The following is a 22704-nucleotide window of genomic DNA, read 5'->3' as shown; positions in this document are numbered from 1 at the left end:
TTTTTGTTACCGTTCTACTTAAAAAAAAAAATCTTTATCTGGCAAAGACACAAGCTAGTCAGTTCCCTTAGCTATGAGCTTCCACCCCGGCCCTTTGGAAGTCAGCTTGAGCTCACTTGTTTAGTGGCCTCCTCCCAAAGGACACGCTATACAAGTCTGCTTTGCCTTCCTTGCCAGGAAAAGTTCTGGTAGGAGCTATAGGTCAGTGGGAAACTATTGCAGCCCCTGCAGCCTCAGCTTCATTCGTCCCCAGCCCCAGTGGCATCATGATCAGGGCTGCTTGTAAAGCCCCACTTCAAGTGCATCAGGCTGCAAAATAAATAAATGAATAGATCATCTTAAATGCTCATCCTGCCTATGTGTGGTTCGTCAGGGACCATTCAGTGAGCTTGGTGGGTATATGTAAAAGAGTATTGCACATAACAATGATCCCCTTCCTCTGGGTTAGAACAGCCCTGGATATAGCGAGGCCCCAATCCTTCCATCTGGAAAGTTACTCATAGCTCAGCATTTCCACAACATGTTTGGGGGTGGGTGGGTGTTTGGTATGTTACTGGTCTCCGGAGGGGTTGGTTGCACAATTGTAGCTGAGGACAGAATTTAGTCCTCTGGTTATCAAGTAATGAAATGGTTCAAATCGCTTCATGATTATTATTATTATTAGGTTACACAGTTGCTGATGCTCATTGTCCTTGTCTATACTGACCACCCCCATTTAATATTGTCCACATACCCATCAGTGCTTCTCCCTAGCCGTTAGGGCGAAAGATTATACAAATGAAAAGGTTTTCTCATTCTTCCTTCCTGCTAATCAAGGCTTTCTGATACCGATTCAGCGCTCAGATTCCTGTCGTCTTTCCTCATGTTTTTGAAGCCCTCTTCCTGGTCTGCTTGGCACAGCAACAGTTCACCCAAAGGCGGGATATCACAGTCAGCGCGAGAACAGTTCGGGCTTGGTGGGAAGAGGCACTGAAGAGTCAGGCAACAGGCCGATTTCAAAAGGGCAGTTTTTTCATATTACAATGAATGAAACCCAAACAAGACAAAGTACTGAGTATGGCAAATAATCTGTTCGTATAGCCCACCTCACCACTGTACCAAACTACTTCCAAATTATTATAAGGGCATTTGTGCTCAGAACGTCTGTGAGCTATTAACCTCGACTTTTCAGTGGCGACACAGAGCACAAAGACACTTTGTGCAGAGCGGGGCATTCAACCCAGCTTTCCTGAGCCCAAGCCCTAGCCCAGTACCTTAACCACAAGCCCAGCCCTCCTTTCCAATACACAAATGCCCACATATAAGAGCGGTAAGACTGAGCCAAAGGGGCCAAACGTTACCCTGAAGGATCCAACAACCTGAGACTAGAACAAAGTCAAGGCACTGTGACAAATCCGATGTGATTGGCTCACTTATCCTTTGGCGTGTGTATTCCTGGCGTGGTACTTTTGAGCACTGATATGCTGTAGTTAAGGCTTGAGTAGTGCTTACTTTATTAGCCCCTCTTCCAAGGGTAAGACTACAAGTCTGGGTTGACAGCCCATGTTTAATTTATCCCATTACACCTACATTGGATGTTGCTAGCCTTACAACAGTGACCGTGCTTACATTTCTTTGTCTAAGTATTTTTACAACCTCCTGTGGCCTTGTTCACCTTTTTAACCACTTCTTCCCATCGCTCTGTTTTGGTATTAGATGCCTACTGTTCACACAAGGATACTGCTGGTGCCTGACCTTGGACACCCCCCCCCCCCCCCGCCCAGCTCCTGCCATTTGCAACAACCTACCTACAGCTCTTTTCCTTACTGACTAGTTGGTTAACGTTGCTATAGAGGCTCGAAGGTGTAAAGCATACGCTGAGTGTTACATCTCCTTGTGAGGATATACCAACACTTCGGTAACAAGAAAGGGGAAAACAGACTAGGCACTCACTAGCTAGAAGACAGGGAAAAATGGCCAGCAACAAACTGGCTACTTTAGGACTACAACTGCCTCCTTGTTGCTAAATGTAAAGTCTTAGGCCCAGAAGACCACGCTAGGAAAAAGTTCTGATAATAAGGCAGTCCTGCACACTGTAGAGTTAGTAAGAATGAGGCATGTGCCAAACAAGGAGTTGATTTGATCTTGTACCGAGCACCATGATTATATTTGAAATCACCTGTGAAGCCACAGCTTTTCTTCCTTGTCCACAGCTGCTTCTCTTTTGTTCAGATATTATTTTTAACACGTAATGCTTTAGAAACCATAAAAAGCATTTTAGGTTACAGCTGGTAAGAAAAAAATGTATAGAAAATAAAGTTGTGTTGGTTTGTATCTTTCAATTGCTGGTTTAATGGGATACATTTCAATCTTAAAATTAGGAGTCAAAGTCAGTGCTGGGGGTGTCCCAAAGAGTTACACGCACTTACACTAACAACGAACCGGGTTCAAAATATGTACTTTGAAATACAATGTGATTAGGGGAAAGGAGCGCATCTGAATGGTTGGCCTAGAGGTACCACTACCAGCTATCACATGTGGTACCTGAGTTCTGCTTTCTGGGCTATTCTATTCTTGCTACAGTCTTATGCTTCACCCATCACTGTAAAATCTCAGCACTGGCAGATTTGTGGTATCTTGAGTCTGGAAGGCCCAGTGCCACTCAACAGCATCATCTGGTGGATAAAGAACTGTTTAGCTGAATGTTGGTGGAAAATCAGTAATCAGCTCACCTGAGTGGATAATATATTTGTAGTGATGCAAGTCGTGCACTGGATTTTTTAATTTTACTAGATTTTCTGTATACCAAAGGTACTCAGTTTCTGTGTTTAGGAATCCTGGTGCTCTGCCCATCATTTCCCCTAAACTTTTTAATTTAGCATTTCTGTCGGCAGGATATTTTCTAAGATTTGAGCCACATTTTTGTGGTCAAAAATCCTCCAGATTAAATTTTACCACAATGAAAAATGACCTTTGGCACATGAAGCAGGGTGGGTTTGGTACCAGAAGAATGTGTATATCAGAATAATCTGCAAAAATTAAGTTTAATCTTGAAAGGATTACAACCAGTTTTCAAATCAAAATCAGGGTTGAGTTCAAAGAGGGCTGTCACTCAACTGACAGGGAGGGGAAATTGCAAATAAATTCAACATCTCTCTTCCTTTTTAATCTTTTAATCTGAAAAGATCAGAAAATATGACTAGTTACTCAGGAGGGGGAAGAATTTTTAAACTGAAAGATATATATTCAAGTCATGTATATAGTATTTTGACTGATGAATTATTGCAGATATAAAATGATTACTGCACATATAAAATCAGTCTTAATCAAATAAGAAGTTAAAGAGTGAACATTTAGCTGGCCAAGTTTAAGGATATTAAATGATCACATATAACTTGATAATTGCAAGCATAAAGATCAGTAACTAACCATATATAAACATTCATAACCACAGCTGTGCTCATGTATTGCAAAAATTAAATTGCTAATTGCAAACATAAAAGTCAGTTCTTGTAGCTCTCCCCGCCCCATTTAAATTTGTACTTATCATTTTCCTGCGGCTTCCATCTCTGCTTTTACTCTAAAATGGAAGTCAACAAGCTATATTCTCCTCTTAATTCCCACCCAGAACTCTCTAATACGTACAATATAATGTTGCCATGAGGCACATGAAAATTACAATGAGCCACTGGAATATTTTTAAAAACAGTGAACATATTAAATATGTTTTAAAAACAACACACTTCCAAGTATGCATCCAATTATTAAATCATTTTCTGTATAGCAGGATTGCTCCTGCAACACTTAGACTGTTCAATGGTTGTATTCTTTGCCTAAGGCCAGTGTCACAGCCCCTGGGCTGGCTGCCCCAGCTGAGTCCCTTTTCTAGTCCTCCACGTGCACCCCTTAAAGTGACAGATCTGTGCCTCCAGTTCTCTTTGGGGTGGGACCCTAGCTAGACATGACTTAACCTTGGCGCCACCCCCCATTCTCTTGGTAATCAAGATACAGCCTTCTTGCTGCAACCCCTGACTCCCGAGCAGTCTGTGTCTTCCTGCAGCTGCTGACATCTTCTGTCCTCCCTTTCTGCAGGGCAGCCCTTTTAACTGATCAGTGTCTTTTGCTCTCCAGGTTCTCAGCCTTGGCAATACAGCTTGGGGTGGAGCAGGTCACCTCTTCACAGCTATTAACCTGGCTACTGTGTTTCAGAGACCCCTTATCTGGGCCATTGTGTAGCCTTCCCTACCAGCCCCCTTTTGATCAAACTCCACATCAATAACCCAATAAACAAACACACAGAGACAGGCACAATATTCATACAAAAATAATACTGATATTTCCCAGTTCTCCGCAGCCAGCACTAATTCAAGTGGTACCATATTGCTAGCAGTGAAAGTAACAACTGCAACATTTTTTATAACTCTGTAAATAGTAAGTTGAAGATAAATGCTTCTTACATGCTACTAAAATTAAACCCCAAACCTAAAATTGTAGGAATAAGCAGAGGTATAAATCATGCTGCACTTCTATTAAAAGTTATATCAGTTGTTAAAGGCAGTTGAGGGGAGATTTTCAGATGATTTGATCACGAGTAAGAATTTGGGTATCTTTGAAATGGTGGTTAGAAGGCCAGCACAATTAAACAGAGGAAAAGGAAAAGCAAAAGGAGAGCCAAGCTTCTCCATACTGTCATCTGCTGTTTCCTTCTACCTCCTCGAAACCTGCAAGACTCTCTCTCCATTGTTATCCCAGCCTAGCAATCTTGTGGAGTGATATACTGCATACTATGGTCCTTTATATTCATCAGGAGTTTGATGGATGGGCAATAAGAATGGATAGCTGGGAGTGGAAGCTCAAAATTAAAATCCTAAGAGTGGCAAGTTGCTCAAGAGGTTTATTTTTTTTCTGTCACCTACTCAATATATTCTTCCCTTTGTTCCTTGATTATTAATTTCAGAGTCACTAATGGTGTAATTTATTCCATAAATTGCAATTATTTCTAACTACTTGTTTGTCTAATATTTGTAAAAATTCAAGCAGACAGTATTTGAACCTAAACAGCCCCTGGAAAATAAAGATGTGCAGCTCAGCCGTACGGTGGCTATTGGGCCTGATTCTTCAAGGTACTGAGCATCTGAGTCCAATGAGAGTCGAGCATGATCAACGCACTGCAGGATCAGGCCCTGTCTTTCTGCATTACAATATGGATTCATAGGGACTAATTGATAGAAAATCAGGAGTAGCTCTGCTGAAGTCAGTGCAGTTACATCTCAGTGCAAATGAGATTAGAATCAGGATCGGAAGTCCTTACATGGAATATAGACAAATATGAAGTACAGAGAGGGATTCAGTATTGTATGCACAGACAAAACCCACATAAACACAGCTGAAAAACAACTTCTGCCCTTGAAAGGGACTGATCCCATATTCATTTAACTAGGATGTTTTCAGGACCTCACTTTTCACCAACGAGCATCGAGTCACACAACAATATCATTGTGTTAGTTTGTCATCATTATATTTTTCTGGGATCACATTAATAGACTACCTGATATTGGATGGTTTCTTCTGTGTCTTTCTTTGTTTTTTAAATTGTATTTTGATTTACATTCATACAAGCAGCAAAAAAGAAAAAAAGTGCAGAAGGAGTTAGAATATGGGATAACATCATCATCATTTTATGATAAATAGTGTACATTCTTAACCTACCTGTACATTTACAACTGTTCAGTCTCAGCATTTTTTTCTATTTGGCAAAAGTAATATATAAAGATGCTTTGGCTCATCTTATTCTTGAAACAGGCCTATTTCATTCAAAGGTCAAGACATACAGTATTCCAATTATTAAAGGGACTTTCCTTTGGTGCCCTGTGGAAATTTTAAGTTCTACATTAGCAAAAATGGCAGGGGTGTTCTCCTCATAAGGTGGTAAATGATGTTGACTAACCATATGGCTGGCATTGTGACTTTTTATCCCAATACATAAATATATAACAAAGTACATTGAACACATCACATAAAACAATCCATCTCACATAACCCTAAACAAGTGCTTGGATGTAATCTAAGATTGGCAGATACGCCCTTAAAATATAGCACATACATCTAATGTAGTCTTTCAAAATGAGCTGGATGAAAAGAGGCACCTGATTGGCCAATGAGGGTTCTATATTATACTCCTCATTCAGGAAATACTCAGCTGGAATTTTCCCTTCATACAATGGCTTTAAGTCATAGTGTTTTTGCCTGAATCATAACAGAAAGCTGTGGCTTGTGGTCATCTTAAATAGCTACTCACCTTGTCTTCTATTATTTATAAACAAAGACATGCTGTACAATATAGTGACTACACTATTGTGATTGCCTTCAGTTACACTGGTGTGAATGTGAAGTCACGTCACTGAATTACTTGATAGTGCACCAGTTTCTGTTTCCACTTGCACAAGAGCCACTCTACTGCTCTAATAGACGCCCACAAGGTCTTGTCTTATCACCAGCAATTAGTGAACAGCTTTACACTGGTGTAAATAAGAACAGAATATGGCCTGAATGCTGCAAAGTCATTAGCTTTAACTCACTAATGTGATTCTTAAACTAACTTTAGCAGACAAGAATTGTTCTACAAGTTTAACATGTGCCAAAGAAAGCATGAACCGGGCAGAATTTTCATTGATCATACAAGTTCTGATAAATGCCAGTTTTCTTTGTTAACTGTAAATCTCAGCCCAGAAACAAGTGAACCTTGGGGAAGGAAATGTATCACCTCTAAACAGTTACCATCCGGTAGAGAGGTTATGATGATTTCCATGACCTTTCCCTAATTGTGACAGAGATGTCTTGAGCTTAGGTCACTGCCAGGTGTGCTGGCTCTGGAAAGCAGATTTTCTAGGAACGATGTTGCGGTGATGATTGCAACTTATTTATTGGAGAGGTGTTGCCAAGCAAGGAACAATACAGTGCAGAGATTCGGCCTGCCACTGGAATCATTAGTATTTTGGGGCATGGGGCAGTACTGCAGGCAAAGGTGAATTATCGGTGCTTTGAAGATAGCTTGGTCCAAATTCTTCCTTCAGATAACTCCACTACTTCAGCTGAGGTACATCAGGGATAAACTTAACAGGCCTTTTCTCTCTAGCTGAAAGTTTCTTATTAAAATGGAAGCATGGAGGAAAGGATTCAGTATAGAGAGAAGTACTGAGATGGGAGTAGGACAGGGTGGGCAAACTTTTTGGCCCTAAGGCCACATTGGGGTTGCAATACTGTATGGAGGGCTGGGTAGGGAAGGCTGTGCCTCCCCAAACAGCCTGGCCCCCACCCCCTATCTGCCCCCCACCACTTCCTGTCCCCTGACTGCCCCCCTCAGAACCCTTGACCCATCCAACCCCCCTGCTCCCAGTCCCCTCACTGCCCCGACTCCTATCCACACTCCGCCCCCTGACAGGCCCTCTGGGACCCCACGCCTATCCAATCCCCCCCCCTTCCCCATTTCCTGACCCCTATTCACACCTCCGCCCCCTGACAGGCCTCCTGGGACTCCCAGGCTTATTCAACCCCCCTGTTCCTTGTCCCCTGACCGACCCCCCCCCCAAACCTCCACCTCATCCAACCGCTCCCTGACTGCCCTTGGGACCCCTCACCCCTTATCCAACTCCCGGGCCCTGGCCCCCTTACCATGCCGCTCAGAGCAGCATGTCGGGCAGCTGCGCCGCCCAGCCGGAGCTACACACGCTGCCGCTCTGCTCAGCAGGAGCGCGTCGCTCCGCCGCCCAGAGCTCTGCCCGCGTGGCAGCGTGGCTGTGGGGGGACAGCGGGGGAGGGGCCGGGGCTAGCCTCCCTGGCTGGGCACTCAAGGGCCAAGCAGGACGGTCCCGCAGGCCGTAGTTTTCCCACCTCTGGAGTAGGAGGAGGAGACACATGGGGTACCCACCACCAGTGTCAACAGCAATACCTTGTTTATCTCCTGCCACCCCTGCTTCCCACCCTCTCTTCATTATAGTGTCTCCTAAAGACTTACTCACAAACGCTATCCTATCTTGAATGCCTCAGGCCCTAAATGCTGCAAGAAAATTCTGCTCTTGCCCATTGGCGTAACCCCAGTCAAGTCAACAAGGTAAATAAATACGCTTTGTTCCACCTGCTCTGAGGCAGGAGATTTGGAAGGGAGTGTAAAATACAGATTTCCTTGGATTCTTTTATACACAAAAATGTGTAGGATCTACCTGGGGTTCTAGACTCATAGGTTAAAAACACTTCAGGTGAGTTTCTTATCCAGGCTCTGACCCCTTTACACTGCCCAAAAGAGCCAGAGTGGCATAAAGGGCTCTAAAAGCCCTGGATCTGGTTGAGAGGTGATTTCCCTGGCACAGAAATTGAGGAAAACAAGGTAAGGCCATTAGAATCTTCTCACACGCCCTAACATAGGGTACAGGCAGCGGGGGTGGGGCTAAGAGCAAAAGGGGGTATCAGGGCTGGGCCTACAGTGCAGCACTGGTGAGATGCTGGGCAGTACTGGGGCCTGTGGGGAACTCCAAGAAGGCTGCCGTAACTCAGCCTGCCCCCCCTCCCCGCCAGCGCTATTTAATTTACGCCAGGGGCACTCCAGCCCAGGGGAGCAGCCTAGGATCAGGAAGCCCCCTTAAAGTCACCTACTCTTTGAGGCATGGCACAATATCTCAGCTTTGCAGTTTTGTCAGGCCTAGCTGACGGTGTCACCACATTTCTCTGAATACGATGTATTAGTTAACTTGTGCTCCCTCCACTGGCTGGATGGCTTCCTCCGCACCATGCAAAAGTATTGCAAGGTTTAATTTACTGAGGCTCTGGCTAGGTGTTTTGTGAGGGTTTTTTTTTTTTAAGTCTCTTGGGGCAGTCAGGGTTTTTTGTTTTTTTTTTAATAGGTATTTGGAATGCAGAAGCCCTTCCTCACCAGATTATAGCAATTTTCAGGTAATTTAGCTTTTGTGCCCAAACTACTTGAGTGTTGCTTTAAACAGGAATATAGTTTCTGAAGGACACGTGGGAACTGTAGGAGGTGGGACAGAGAGCAAAAGTCTGGGGCTGAGCTCTTTGAATGGGACAGATGGCAAACCTAGCCAAAAATAGCTTTGCTAGAAGTATAACACATGGTAAATTGCATTAATTTTAATAATTGCTTTTTTATGCTTTGATAAAAACTGGCAAAGACCTAGAGCGTCTTTACCCAAGATAATTAGTATATCTCTTCCCTACTGCTATGCTTTAGAGCTAGCGCTTTTTTGCAGGCTCTCAAAGCTTAAAGATATGTGTAGGATGGGCCTCCCCACTGGTGCCAGGAAGAAACACTGCTCTAACGTAACACCCACAGCCTAGGGTATGCGGCATGCCTTGTGCTCTTGCAGACTGGGCACATTAAAGAAATGCTATGCTTGGTCTAGGGAGGGAAATGCCAGCTGCATGTGTAACAGTATTCACTCTCCGGCGATGCCATGAAAACCCAAAGCGTTCCCCATTGATTTTGAAATAGACCCTTCCAGTTGGTGAAGCATTGTGCAAACTTTCCCATCAGTCCAGTTCACACATGATTGACCAATTGCACAGGCCAGATCCTCACCTGGTATAAACTGACATAGATTCACTAACTGGGATACCCAAATTTGTAACAGCTGAGGATCTGGCTCTACATTCAGGAATGGTGCCAATGCAGTCACACACATATATCAGTCTGTGGGAGCACAAAATCCCATGCTTGCAATCATGGTTTATTACAAACCTCATAGCTATTGCCTCTAAATTTGTGTGAATTTGCAGGATTCCACTGGAATACCCTCCTACCTTTCAGACTTGCTCTGAAGATAAATGCAGTATTGTTTGTGAGACACTCAGATTCTATGGTGATGGGACCATTTTGGTAGGTAGGCAAATAGGTAGGAGGTAGATAACATGTATCCAGAGCATTTCTGAATGTGACCAACGCATGGCACATAAATAAGCTCAGGACCATAGATGAGCTAATCGAGGTTTTAAAAAAATAATAGGCAGGGCTGCAGAATCAAAATTGCCTTTCTCCAAAGCAACAGACCATAGAAGCTTCAGCATCAGAAAATGGAATTTAATAGAAACTAGCATGGAAAAGAGGGACAGTGCCACTGGCCAATGCAAAGTGATCATTGTGTATAAAGGAACAGCCAAATATGTCTGTTGTTCACCGAAATAAAACCATAAAGCATGAGAGAGTGCAACAGGTGTAGTAATAGACACTGTAGCTGGTAAAACAGGCTGTGCACTAAAGCTTCTCTCCAGAGCCCCCTGGTCAGAAATTATAGGTGCATTAGTCTGGTGACACAAAGAAACTCCCTTTATGAAACTAGGAGACAATTATGTCAAGCAAAATGTTTAACACTAAGGCTTCACCTTGCAAACAAGCATTGTACTAACTAAATCAGTCTAGATTCGTTCCTAACTTCAGCTAAATTGAGATGAGGCACTCACTGATTTAAGTGTCTACACAAGGGGGATGCACCAATTTACTAAACTGGTTTCTAATTGGTTAATTCAGTGCAACTTCTGTGTTTAAGCAAGACAACTTCCCACTAACTGAGGGATTTAAGAGGGCACGCAGTGTGTAGGGCTCTTTCAAAAATATTACACTGGATAATATAATACAATAATAATAACATTATATACTGGATAATATACTGGAAAAATAAATTTCCCCTTGTAAAGCTAGAAGACACACACGTCAGGCCAAATAAGTCCCAGAGACGTTACAGAAACAGTAAGTGTAGGAGACTATGTGCCAAAGTCAGACAGGCAAAGGCCCAAGACTGGGTTAAGGTGGTTTTCACATTTTTTTCTAGTTAGCTAAGGAAATCCCTCACTTACAATGCAGCCTCTCTTTTAACAGAGCCAAATGTGGCTGCTGCCGAACTGAATTCACCCTCTTGCTGCAAGGGATAGGCTCTGCCAGTCACACAGAAAAAACACCCTGTGACTTATCCCTAGAACCACCTCCAGAGACGTAGTACATCGTGACCAGTAGCCTGAAAAGGTTTGTAGGTCTCCAGGGAAAAATGGAAATACTTCTATGGACAGCCACAAACGATGCTTGGCCAAACCACTCCAGGTTGGTTCACAAGTGTAACCTGAATGTGAACAAAGGTTGATTTCAAATAATTTAGCAGTGAGAGCTGGTGGGTTACACAGCTCTAATTGTCGTTCATCCTGAATCACAGAGATGGAAATGATCAATTAGTCCATCCCTCTGCCAGCACTGGATTATCCTCTAGGGGCCCCTTCTAGTTAGTGCAAATCTGCTGAGTCCCAATTTATAACAGATGAGGTTCTACCCCTAGGTATTTTGTCTGGATTAGAGTATTTACAATGTTTGTATTCTCTAATTTTTGAAGCTAGGTGACTTAACCAAATGTATTCTGATTTTTTTCCTCAGTTCTTTACTGTGCTTTTCCGTAAGAATTATTCAGTTCAGCAGCTTTATTTTAAAAATATATCAGCTGCTTTAATATCCATTTTACCCCAATTTTTGCCAATATTTCCTTAGTGTTTGATTTTCTGAAAATGTTATCAGTGTTTGTTCCTTGCCTGTTGTCACTGTAGTAGTAACCAGTTTAGTTTGTCTTATTCATACTTGTCACATTGTTTCTCTGAGGTAATACTAGGTTTGTTTTACTTTTTCTATGGTCTTTCCTCCATGGTTGCGCTGTTTTTCTTTTGTTTCGTTTTTTTTAAAATTCTTGTTACAAAGCATCTCAAATGCTCTTTATCATAAATGTGCAAGTATATAGCGAAGCCCTCTTCAAATGCAACCAAAGAGATGAAATATTCCAGAAACACGGGATTAAAATATTCAGCTGAACTACAGACAGCAGAAGAGGGCACATTTTTGCCTTCTGTAAAAATCTGTGGGTGTGATTTCACTGCTAAGATGGAAACTTCAATGTGGTGAGACATAAAAAATCTTAGACACACCAACAGAATATCAAAAATGTTGCAAGGGAATAAAGCTGATTCAGTTCTTTGCCTGCCATAGTAAGTTAAAGAAGTTGCTTTTGACAGCTTGCTAGTGAAACACAATTTATATATATATATTTTGCAGAGACCAGTCTACAGAATTATTGCATGGATGCAGAGGCTGTGACAGTGATGAGATGAGAACCCTCCCAAGCAAGCTGCATTTCCAAGAAAGATTTTGAATGGCCAAAAGAAAATCACTTTGATGCATACAGTTCAGAATACCTCGGCTATATTTGGAGGTCTCCACAGATGCAGCAAATCTGTTGGCCATTGGTGGGATTTTTGATAAGCATTCAAGAAAGCAATTCTAGAGGTTCTAGTTCAGTTGAGAGGATTTCTGTAATAATAGAAGATAGGTCATTTCTCAGTGGGTAATTAAAAGGATATGGAATCACTATAGAAAGACTACGAGCAGGGGCGGCTCTACCTTTTTGGCCGCCCCAAGCAGTCATGCGCGGGAGGCGCCCCGGAGCCGCGGGAGCAGCGGATCTCCTGCGGGCATGACTGCAGAGGGTCCGCTGGTCGCGCAGCTTGGCTGGACCTCCCGCAGCTGTGGATGGTTCGCAGGTCCGGCGGCTCTGCTTCAGCTGCCACAGGCGTGCCTGCGGGAGGTCCAGCCGAGCCGCGGGACCAGCGAGCCGTCCGCAGTCATGCCTGTGGGAGGTGCACTGGAGCCGCGGGATGAGCGCCCCCTCCGCAGTCATGCCTGCGACAGGTCCAGTCCTCCCGGGGCTCCGGTGGACCTCCCACAGGCATGACTGCAGCAGGTCCACCGGCCCAGCCTGCCGCCCCTCCGGGAAAGGGCCGCCCCACGCGCGTGCTTGCTGCGCTGGGGTCTAGAGCCGGCCCTGACTACGAGGAGTCCTTGTGGCACCTTAGAGACTAACAAATGTATTTGGGCGTAGGCTTTTGTGGGCTAGAACCCACTTCATCAGCTGCATGAAGTGAAAAATACAGAAGCAGGTATAAATACATGAAAGGATGGGGGTTGCTTTACCAACTGTCAGGTCAATCTAATGAGATAAATCAATTAACAGCAGGATACCAAGGGAGGAGAAATAACTTTTGAAGTGGTAAGAGAGTGGCCCATTACAGACAGTTGACAAGAAGGTGTGAGTAACAGTAGGGAGAAATTAGTATTGGGGAAATTAAGTTTAGGTTTTGTAATGACCAAGCCACTCCCAGTTTTTATTCAGGCCTAATCTGATGGCATCCAGTTTGCAAATTAATTCCAGTTCTGCAGCTTCACGTTGGAGTCTGGATTTGAAGTTTTTTTGTTGAAGAATTGCCACTTTTAGGTCTGTTATTGAGTGACCAGAGAGATTGAAGTGTTCTGCTACTGGTTTTTGAATGGAGTGATTGGGTCATTACAAGACCTAAACTTAATTTCCCCAATACTAATTTCCCCCTACTGTTACTCACACCTTCTTGTCAACTGTCTGTAATGGGCCACTCTCTTACCACTTCAAAAGTTATTTTTCCTCCCTTGGTATCCTGCTGTTAATTGACTTATCTTGTTAAACTGACCCTACACTTGGTAAAGCAACCCCCATCCTTTCATGTATTTATACCTGCTCCTGTATTTTTCGCTTCATGCATCTGATGAAGTGGGTTCTAGCCCACAAAAGCCTACGCCCAAATATATTTGTTAGTCTCTAAGGTGCCACAGGGACGCCTTGTTGTTTTTGCTGATACAGACTAACACAGCTACCACTCTGAAACCTATAGAAAGACTGTATGATGAGTAAACTACTGTTTGACAGATGTTTGCAGCATGATGGATGCAAAAGCCATTACAGTATGCTAGTTACAGATTTTATTCAATTGTGTATTGAGAAGATTTTGTTCCTGGTATTATGGAGAAGCTACTGCCTCTCTATAGTGAAAGCCAAATTTGATATACTCTCTGCATTCCAAGGTATCAGTATTTGCCTACTGGTATTGTCAATTGGTAGGACAGGTTAGGGGCCAGGGTAGACTTTGTAGGGAAAATTGCAAGTCTTTTGATGAGCATTTCTGAAAGATTCAAAAGTTTCTGATTTTTTTGTTTGTTTGTTTGTTTACAGCTAGGGGAAAAACAGGAGCAAGAGACACATGGACCTTTTCTCACTGGAGTCCTTTTGCTGAGCTCTAATTTTCTCTTGTGAAACAAAACCCTGGTTAACACCTTAACCGTGGTGCTGCTAAAGAATGGTTCCATGTTCAGGGTAATTTTTGTTTAACTCAAACCAAGCTTCATCAATTTTCTTCAAACATTTTGGGGAAAAACCCAGTTGGGTGCCAATCAAAATAAATATATTGCTACAAACAAAACACAAAATGGCACTTCTGGCACTTGCGTCCTAGTCTTGCTGCTCCCGAAACAGTCCGCTAGCATGTCAGCTAAGGGAAAACCTTTGCTATAGTTCCACTCTCAAGCATGCCCTTATGTTCTCTGGAAACTTTGCCAGACATGTGCACTACAACCAATACAATTAGATACAACAATTGTTAACAAGTTTGCTTAATTGCAACCTATTTTTATTTACTATAACCCATGAAGATCTGCTGCACAAAGTCTAAAGAATAATAAAAAACAATTTTTGAGACAGAGGCAAACAAAGAAATGTTAGCCACGCCAAAATGTCCAATCAAGGGGGATCATTCACAAACTATAGCACAAAATCAGTTTGGCAAATTTTATTTAGAGTAAACCTGGCAGATTTCAGGCAAACTCACATTAACAGGAATTATCCTGGTAACATTAGTAAGAGGACATATGCAGTGATTGAGAGAAGAATGCACACTAGCCACATGTACGTACAAATTTTTACGGGACACTGCATTGTCTTTTGGAGTTTAAAAGCATTTTATTTTTCCTTCTCCGGGGTTTTCTCTTTTATTCCCTTCAAAAGTTTCACCTCCCTCCAAAAATGTTCCTATGTCCCATCCCCGACCCCACCTTCTTGTCTATTATGAAAATATTGCTGTTTACTTTGATTCTTAAACAAGTATTGTCCTTGTTTATGTATGTGGTGTCATAAAAAAAGCATCATGCACAAAAGGCATCAATGAAGCCAGTACATCTCTATGAATAAGGTTTTGATGTTAACTTGTGCTCCTTCTGCTGGCTGGCTGGCCAAACTGCAAGAGAAACATAACAAGCTGGTACGATGGTATGAACAATAAATAACTCATGCACATGTACACACTCAGATCTCAGTCAGATGTGAATTTTCAAAGATTATTTGAGCACTGGCACTATAAAATACACACAGACACATCCCCTGCCTGGAAGACCTTACAACAGTGGTTCTCAAACTTTTGTACCGGTGACTCCTTTCATATAAAAAGGCCTCTGAGTGCGACCCCCCCCTTATAAATTAAAAACACTTTTTAATATATTTAACACCATTATAAATGCTGGACACAAAGCAGGGTTTGGGGTGGAGGCTGACAGCTTGTGACCCCCCATGTAATAACCTCACAACCCCCAGTTTGAGAACCCATGCCTTACAATCTAGAGGACGGACATGGAGAAGATGAGAAGCACCATATAACATAAAGACAGGGGAGACTTTGGCTTATGATGGGGTTTTTGCATCCATAAACACTTTTTATGGGCATGGAAGAAATAGGTTTTGAGGAGGGATTTAAACAAGAGAGTGGTGGTTTGACAAACTGGGCTTGTAAGTCACCATATATGTAGGCACATCATGGCAAAATACCTAGCAATAGGAACAGGAGAAAGAGATGAATGGAGTGTTGAGGCTGGTGCTTTTACAGAACAGAAAGAGGATGTAAAACAGGAGGTGCTGCTGGCTCAGGCCAAGGTGTGGAGAGTCGTGAAGGTGAGGCATTTAAGTTTAAACTTAATACAGCATCTATGAACGGGATGCAAGGAGTGGGGCAATGCGCTCAGATTGCTGGGTAAGGAAAAAACGTTTGGCAGCTGCATTTGGGAGGTTTGGGAGAAGGGACAAGGGCAATGTGGGAGTCAGAGAGGCCAGAGAGGACAAGAGGTCAGTAAATTAGGGCCCAAGATGTGCTTTGTCTGCATAATTCCATTTACTTCAATGGGGATTTCCCACACAGAATACAATCAGACATTCAGATACTGTGGTCATGGAGGGTCTGTGTAAGTACCGAGATAAATAGATAGATCCCTTAGAATTTTGAAAGTATTCTCCAGCAGCCATATTGTCATAATTGTGAGGGAGGCACAAAATCTCAGCTAAACTGCTCAGCAATGTCCCTTTAAAGTAACTTTTACATGATCACACTTTTTATTGTTGTTATCAATCATTCCTCAGTCTGTACAATGTCAAAAATGCTAGGTGCCAAGTATCAGGGGGTAGCCACAAAAACAACCGGGAGTGCGGTGCACCTTAAAGACTAACAGAAAATGCTAGGCAAGCCCTGGTAACACATCAAGCTCCTGTGCTGGCATCTAGCATCTGCTAATCTCTTTTTAGTGCCTCAAACACATCAAAATCTTGTACTACCTAAAAGATACCAGTCATAATATTTGTGCCGTTGGTTTTAGAACTTGGGCCAAATTCTGTTTGCCTTCCTCATATGCCCCATCCCAGTGGGCAATTAAGGCAAGCAGAATTTAGCCTATTCTTAATAACCCAGGATTGTTGTTAAAAAGAGATTTTTGTGGAAGAGAAGGTTGAAAAAGTCTGATTCTATAGGAACAATAGAGGTGTAATTTTCATAATAACCCCATAGATTCATAGATTCATAGACTCTAGAACCGGAAGGGACCTCGAGAGGTCATCGAGTCCAGTCCTCTGCCCTCATAGCAGGACCAAATACTGTCTAGACCATCCCTGATAGACATTTATCTAACCTACTCTTAAATATCTCCAGAGATGGAGATTCCACAACCTCCCTAGGCAATTTATTCCAGTGTTTAACCACCCTGACAGTTAGGAACTTTTTTCTAATGTCCAACCTAAACCTCCCTTGCTGCAGTTTAAGCCCATTGCTTCCTGTTCTATCATTAGAGGCTAAGGTGAACAAGTTTTCTCCCTCCTCTTGATGACACCCTTTTAGATACCTGAAAACTGCTATCATGTCCCCTCTCAGTCTTCTCTTTTCCAAACTAAACAAACCCCATTCTTTCAGCCTTCCTTCATAGGTCATGTTCTCTAGGCCTTTAATCATTCTTGTTGCTCTTCTCTGGACCCTCTCCAGTTTCTCCACATCTTTCTTGAAATGCGGTGCCCAGAAATGGACACAATACTCCAGTTGAGGCCTAACCAGCACAGAGTAGAGCAGAAGAATGACTTCTCGTGTCTTGCTCACAACACACCTGTTAATGTATCCCAGAATCACGTTTGCTTTTTTTGCAACAGCATCACACTGTTGACTCATATTTAACTTGTGGTCCACTATAACCCCTAGATCCCTTTCTGCCGTACTCTTTCCTAGACAGTCTCTTCCCATTCTGTATGTGTGAAACTGATTGTTCCTTCCTAAGTGGAGCACTTTGCATTTGTCTTTATTAAACTTCATCCGGTTTACCTCAGACCATTTCTCCAATTTGTCCAGATCATTTTGAATTATGACCCTGTCCTCCAAAGCAGTTGCAATCCCTCCCAGTTTGGTATCATCTGCAAACTTAATAAGCGTACTTTCTATGCCAACATCTAAGTCGTTGATGACTTAGAAACTGATTATCTCAGTTTGCAACTGATTTAAGGCAACATTAAAAAAAATCACTGGATTGCAGTTATAATAATTGTTTTATAGGAGATTATTTATACTATAAAAAGCAGTGAATTACTAAAGTCTACCTTTTTTGTATGTCTGCACAGCTGAAATTACTTCCAATTATCATCACTCACTCTTGTATGGAATTTCTTGCCATTGTGTTTTCATGACAAATATAAGCTACAGTCTCTCTGCAGGGAACAAGGATTGTTTAGCTAGATGGGCAGTGGTTGAAGCATAATAATGTGGACTACAGTTACCTGAGACCCATGGCCCTTTCCCAAGTTGTGCTGTGGTGTTAATCCACATGGAGTTATGTCTGCTTGGAACATGGCCTGATACTGGTTAGAATCTTCAAGCCAGTCTGTGATCTGGCCTTTCCGCTGTAGAAGGTGATGTTTTTGTGAGTTCCTTCAGGTTCCTGTGAAACAGGTTAATTGTGTCCCCATTAGTTAGTGGCTACAAGTAATAGGCTAGATCCTCACATGGTGTCAGTTGGTGTAGAGCTCCAACGGCGCTATACCAGTTTACACCAGCTGAGGGCTTGGTCAAATTGCTGGTAATTAAAAAGCATGGGCCAAATCATTCCCTCCAATAATAGCAGTTATGAGCAAGGAAATCAGGCAGATTGTGGATGGAAGGAGTGCAAGCATTGTTGCCGCATTCTCCCTAACTCCACAGATGTCTTTCCACAGGAGTTCAGGATCAGCAGCTGGGCAAAAGTGTGGTTGCTTTCCCTGGCTGTATTCACCACGACCGCCCCGTAGAGAGAACACACTGCAAGTTACTGATGATTGAGTGCTGTAGTTATGGCCTGAGCCAACTCCCATTGAAACTGTGGTTAATACTGGTTGATTTGGCAAAGGATTTTCAAAGGTGCAAAGACATGCAGTTCCTGTTGCCTTTCAAAAGGAATTGAGTGCCTGCTTTCCTGCTGTGCCTTTGAAAATCTCCCCCATAGTTTAAGAAGCCTCTCTCCAAAAGAATGAACAAAAGAAGGTCATGTGACTGGCAGGAGGAGAGGGCAAGGAAGAAACTAAACATTTGCAGGTGGGTAATATATCTGGCTTCCCCCAATTTCTATGGCTAGCCCTGCTTTCTAGGGCCCAGATCACTGCCTGTCTTGTAAAAATGTACTGGAGAAGGGAAATCAGGAAACAGCTTGGTGAACCTCCCAGCATTTTCAAGGACTTGTTTGGAAGGATGTGTTCTCCTCGCCCCATATCATCCAGTGATGGGAAGGCCAAGAACCTCTGAGGCAAAGGAGTCCCTGGGAAGGACTGGGTTATCTCTGTGACTAACCTCCCCTGGTGGTAAGACTTGAAAGCAGAGAAAAGGAGGGAAATTCTCACTAGTTAATTCGCTCTTCAAGCACCACTAATATACGTTCATATTTCTGAATAGAAATCCACAGGGACTGCTATTTATAGCAGAGCAATTTAATAAATCCCCATGTAGCCATTGTACAAATCTGAAAAACTCATTCAGAATTTCTACTGGACTAACATCTGTGCAGAAAATTCATCAACTAACATTCCTTCTTCCCAACCAGTCACCAGCAAAATGCACCAAAAAAAAAAAATCCTCTTCCCACCCCTCATCCCCACAGAGTTTTTAAGTTCCAGTCAACCTCCCCATCAGTGAAAGCTTGGGAAACCTTGTGGCATGGCCAGATCATCGGCTAACCTATGTTAGACCTACCAAGAGGTGGGTGTGGTCACGGCCCTAACCTAAGATATGGGAGACTTGAGTTCAGTGTCCTGCTTTGCGACTCACTTCCTGGGTGACTTTGAGCAAGTCACATGGGGATAATGGCACTTGCCTATTGTGAACGGTGTTACAAGTACATTGATGATTGTGAGGTGATCAGAGACTACACTGGTTGGGAGGGGAGGGGGGTATATAAGTACCCTAGATGGATGCATGTTATTAGCAGAAAGATGCCAATCCACTCCTTTGTTCCTTCCTCCTGTCCCATCCCCAAAATTGCAAGGCAAAATGACCCCCACAGAATTCCAGTGAAGGAGCTTCCATGCAGTCCCAGAGAGGAGAAGACAATGTCCTTGAGCCACAGCTTCCTGCCTTCAGCCCACTAGTCTGTGGGCCTCTCTACTCATGGAAGTCAAGGGGATGATCTGACCATATGTTGTTTGCCAAGAATGTGGGATGCTTTAATCTCTGCCTATAATAAGATATTTTAAAATACTAACCACTGGTCTTTCAAGGAGAACATGTCCTGAAGACAGTCACTTTTGATCTGAATCTATTCCCTTTGATCCTGATGTTTTCTCACTTCTCAGCCACAGCTGTTGTGCACTAGATATCACTTCTGTTTCACAATACTATTACCCTTGGCCTAATTATCACCTTTTGCTGCATTTACTCTCACATTCACGGACCTTGAGGCCTGAATGAGATGGTTTGAGTGTCTTCAGAAGAAAAGCAGGCTCATCATTCATAAATTGGCCTAGAGAGACCAGCTGCCAGAATATAAGTCTCTATTATGTGTGCTCACACTTAATTCTACTTAGAAATGAATTCCTCTGCTCCAGGCAAGCCTCAATATTTGTAGAAAGCCGTTGATTCTATTTCATTTCCTCTTGATTCTGGCTGGCCTCCCTCTGGTGCGTTCTGATTTCTTTTTGTTACTGTTCCCTCCCCCCGCTTGTATTGATTTGACGAATTCTTATTAACCCGACTGATTTTAAGACTGTCAATCTTTTTTCTTGAGAGTCACCCAGTTATCCACACTGTTATATCTCTTCCCAATGTTCTAACACGCTGAAAAAGGAGGAAGGAGCAGCTCAAGAACTGAAACCATCTTTCCTATATAATCCTTCTAATCTGTTTTGCTGCTTTTGATTTAAACCCGCAGGGATGGGCCATCTCTTTTGTGGTGCAACATGCTGCAATTGGCTACTGTCATAAGGTGCTACCATTATATTTACGTTCTCCTTTCTGCGGAATAAAGGTCGAGCCAGCATGCATCAGCTAACATGGCTGTTCTGACAGACAATTAACCTTTATAGAGGCTTCTCTCCACAACCCAGGTTTAGCACTGGTGCACTGTCAGTTCCAAACATGGAGCATTCGGGTTTACTCCAGCGTCCTAACGGGACAGGAGGAGTTGTGGTCTAGTTAGCATAAGTCTGGGAGTCAGGAGATTTGATTTTTATTCTTTATGCTGCTACTGATTTTCTGTATAACTTTGAGCATGTATTTGTAACCCCCTGTGTCTCAATTACTCTAACTGTAAAATGAGAATTACTCATCTTTGTAAAAAGAACGAGGAGTATACAGACTAACACGGCTACCACTCTGAAACCTGTCATCTTTGTAAAACGCTTTGCAATCTATGAGTGCAAGGGACACATAAGTGCAAAGCTCATTATTACAATTAAAAAGGTGAATTGAAAAGCAAGTACAATTTTTTTGGTGTCCTTTGCTGCTCCTTTGTGATGTAAGAAGACAGATTCACACTTAACCCTAACCAAAACAAAAACTACTTTTTTTCCCTGCTTGTTTTGTACATTTGAAATTTTGGGTCCTCACTTCTGTATTTTTCCAGGAGGACCCTCTCAAGATCCTTGGAGGACCTGACTAGTGATGTTCCACGAAGCAGTTTCCTGACCTGCAGCTTTCTTTTCCCCAAAAGAGGGGATTCAGATTTTTAGATATTCTCGTCTGGTGATACTTCACTGTTAAGAGTCTAAGAGCTTGTCTATACTGGGTTTTTTAGTATCCACCAATACAGTATAAACCCCACGTACAGACATGATGCACTGGTGTAAAAAGTGACTTGCACGGACACAGTTTAATTATGGTCTCTCTTCTCCCCAGGCAATTTTAACAAGTGCCACCGGTATATTACATTGCTAGCTTTCAGCACTGTATCTCAGGTTTGGCCTGGGATATATTATAGTGGGTTAAGTGAAAAGGAAATTCTGAAGGTTTCACTTCAATGATCCCATCTTCATTTATTAAAGGCCCACAAATACTATCTCCTGCTGGTTAAAATGCTGCCACTGCCTAACATATTGACACTAACCCCTCATGAACATAACTAAAAATATAAATTCTCTCTAAGAAAGCATCACCTTCAGTCTACCAGTGCCTGTAAATCTAGCTTGTAAACTGTTTGGGGCAGGGACCATGGCTTCTTTAATGTCTTGTAGAAAGCTGACCTCACTTGAAAAAATAAACAGTACTCTGGGATTGCTTAGGCAGCATGCGAGTCCATGAAGGTCTATCTACTGAGAAATAATGATAACTCTCATTACCTCTCCTCTGCTTTATCCATAACCACATTTCCAAAGCTTATACTCAAATAAATTTGTTAGTCTCTAAGGTGCTACAAGTACTCCTGTTCTTTTTGCGGATACAGACTAACACGGCTGCTACTCTGAAACCACATTTCCAATGTTCAGTTCTGACTTGTTTAAATTAACTGCATTGGCGCAAAGCCTTGGCTCTTGGTTTTCTTAATCTCCCAGTCACACTTAACACTTGACTTTTCAGCTCAGGGCAAACTGGCTATTCAGGAGATCATGATTAATATAGAACATCTCTAGTGCTGACAGCTTTCATAACTTAAAACATTGCCATAAGCCAAGGCCTGGTCTGGGCACGTGGCTTGTTGGTGCAAAATTACAGACTTCATTTAACTGTCATTTCTCATCTCTCATGTTAATTGACTGCAGCATGTTAATAATACAGCTGCTGGCCTAGTCACCTGGAGGCCACCCAAATAATCAAACGGCATCGGTTTTACATTGCCTGTTCCTCGCTACATCACAGAAACGAACAGAAGGTGCTTGCTCTGAAACCCACAGCCAAGTGGAGGAGATAAGTCACAGTTCGCTGCTGCCATGTCAGAAGACAGATGAAATATGGTTTTACTATCTCCCCCACACTTGTTTTTAATACAGAAATGTTGGGCAGGCCATGGCCTTTCATCCTGCTTACCCTTTTCGTCCTGCTATAGTTTGCTTGCAAACTGCAGGAAATTCCAAGCAG

The 22704-nt window shown here is 42.7% G+C and overlaps 1 long non-coding RNA gene across 1 annotated transcript; it reads left to right on the top strand.

Annotated features, from left to right (window-relative positions):
• The first annotated feature begins 6887 nt into the window (after positions 1-6887).
• LOC120396541 lies at positions 6888-14287 on the top strand. The gene is made up of 3 exons (XR_005593212.1): positions 6888-7075; positions 12071-12261; positions 14055-14287. It is a non-coding gene; the product is annotated as an uncharacterized LOC120396541 (long non-coding RNA).
• The last annotated feature ends 8417 nt before the right edge of the window (positions 14288-22704 follow it).

The sequence above is a fragment of the Mauremys reevesii genome, linkage group 2 (assembly GCF_016161935.1).
Source record: "Mauremys reevesii isolate NIE-2019 linkage group 2, ASM1616193v1, whole genome shotgun sequence".
Lineage (NCBI taxonomy): Eukaryota > Metazoa > Chordata > Testudines > Geoemydidae > Mauremys > Mauremys reevesii.
This window is presented reverse-complemented; position numbering and strand designations above follow the sequence as displayed.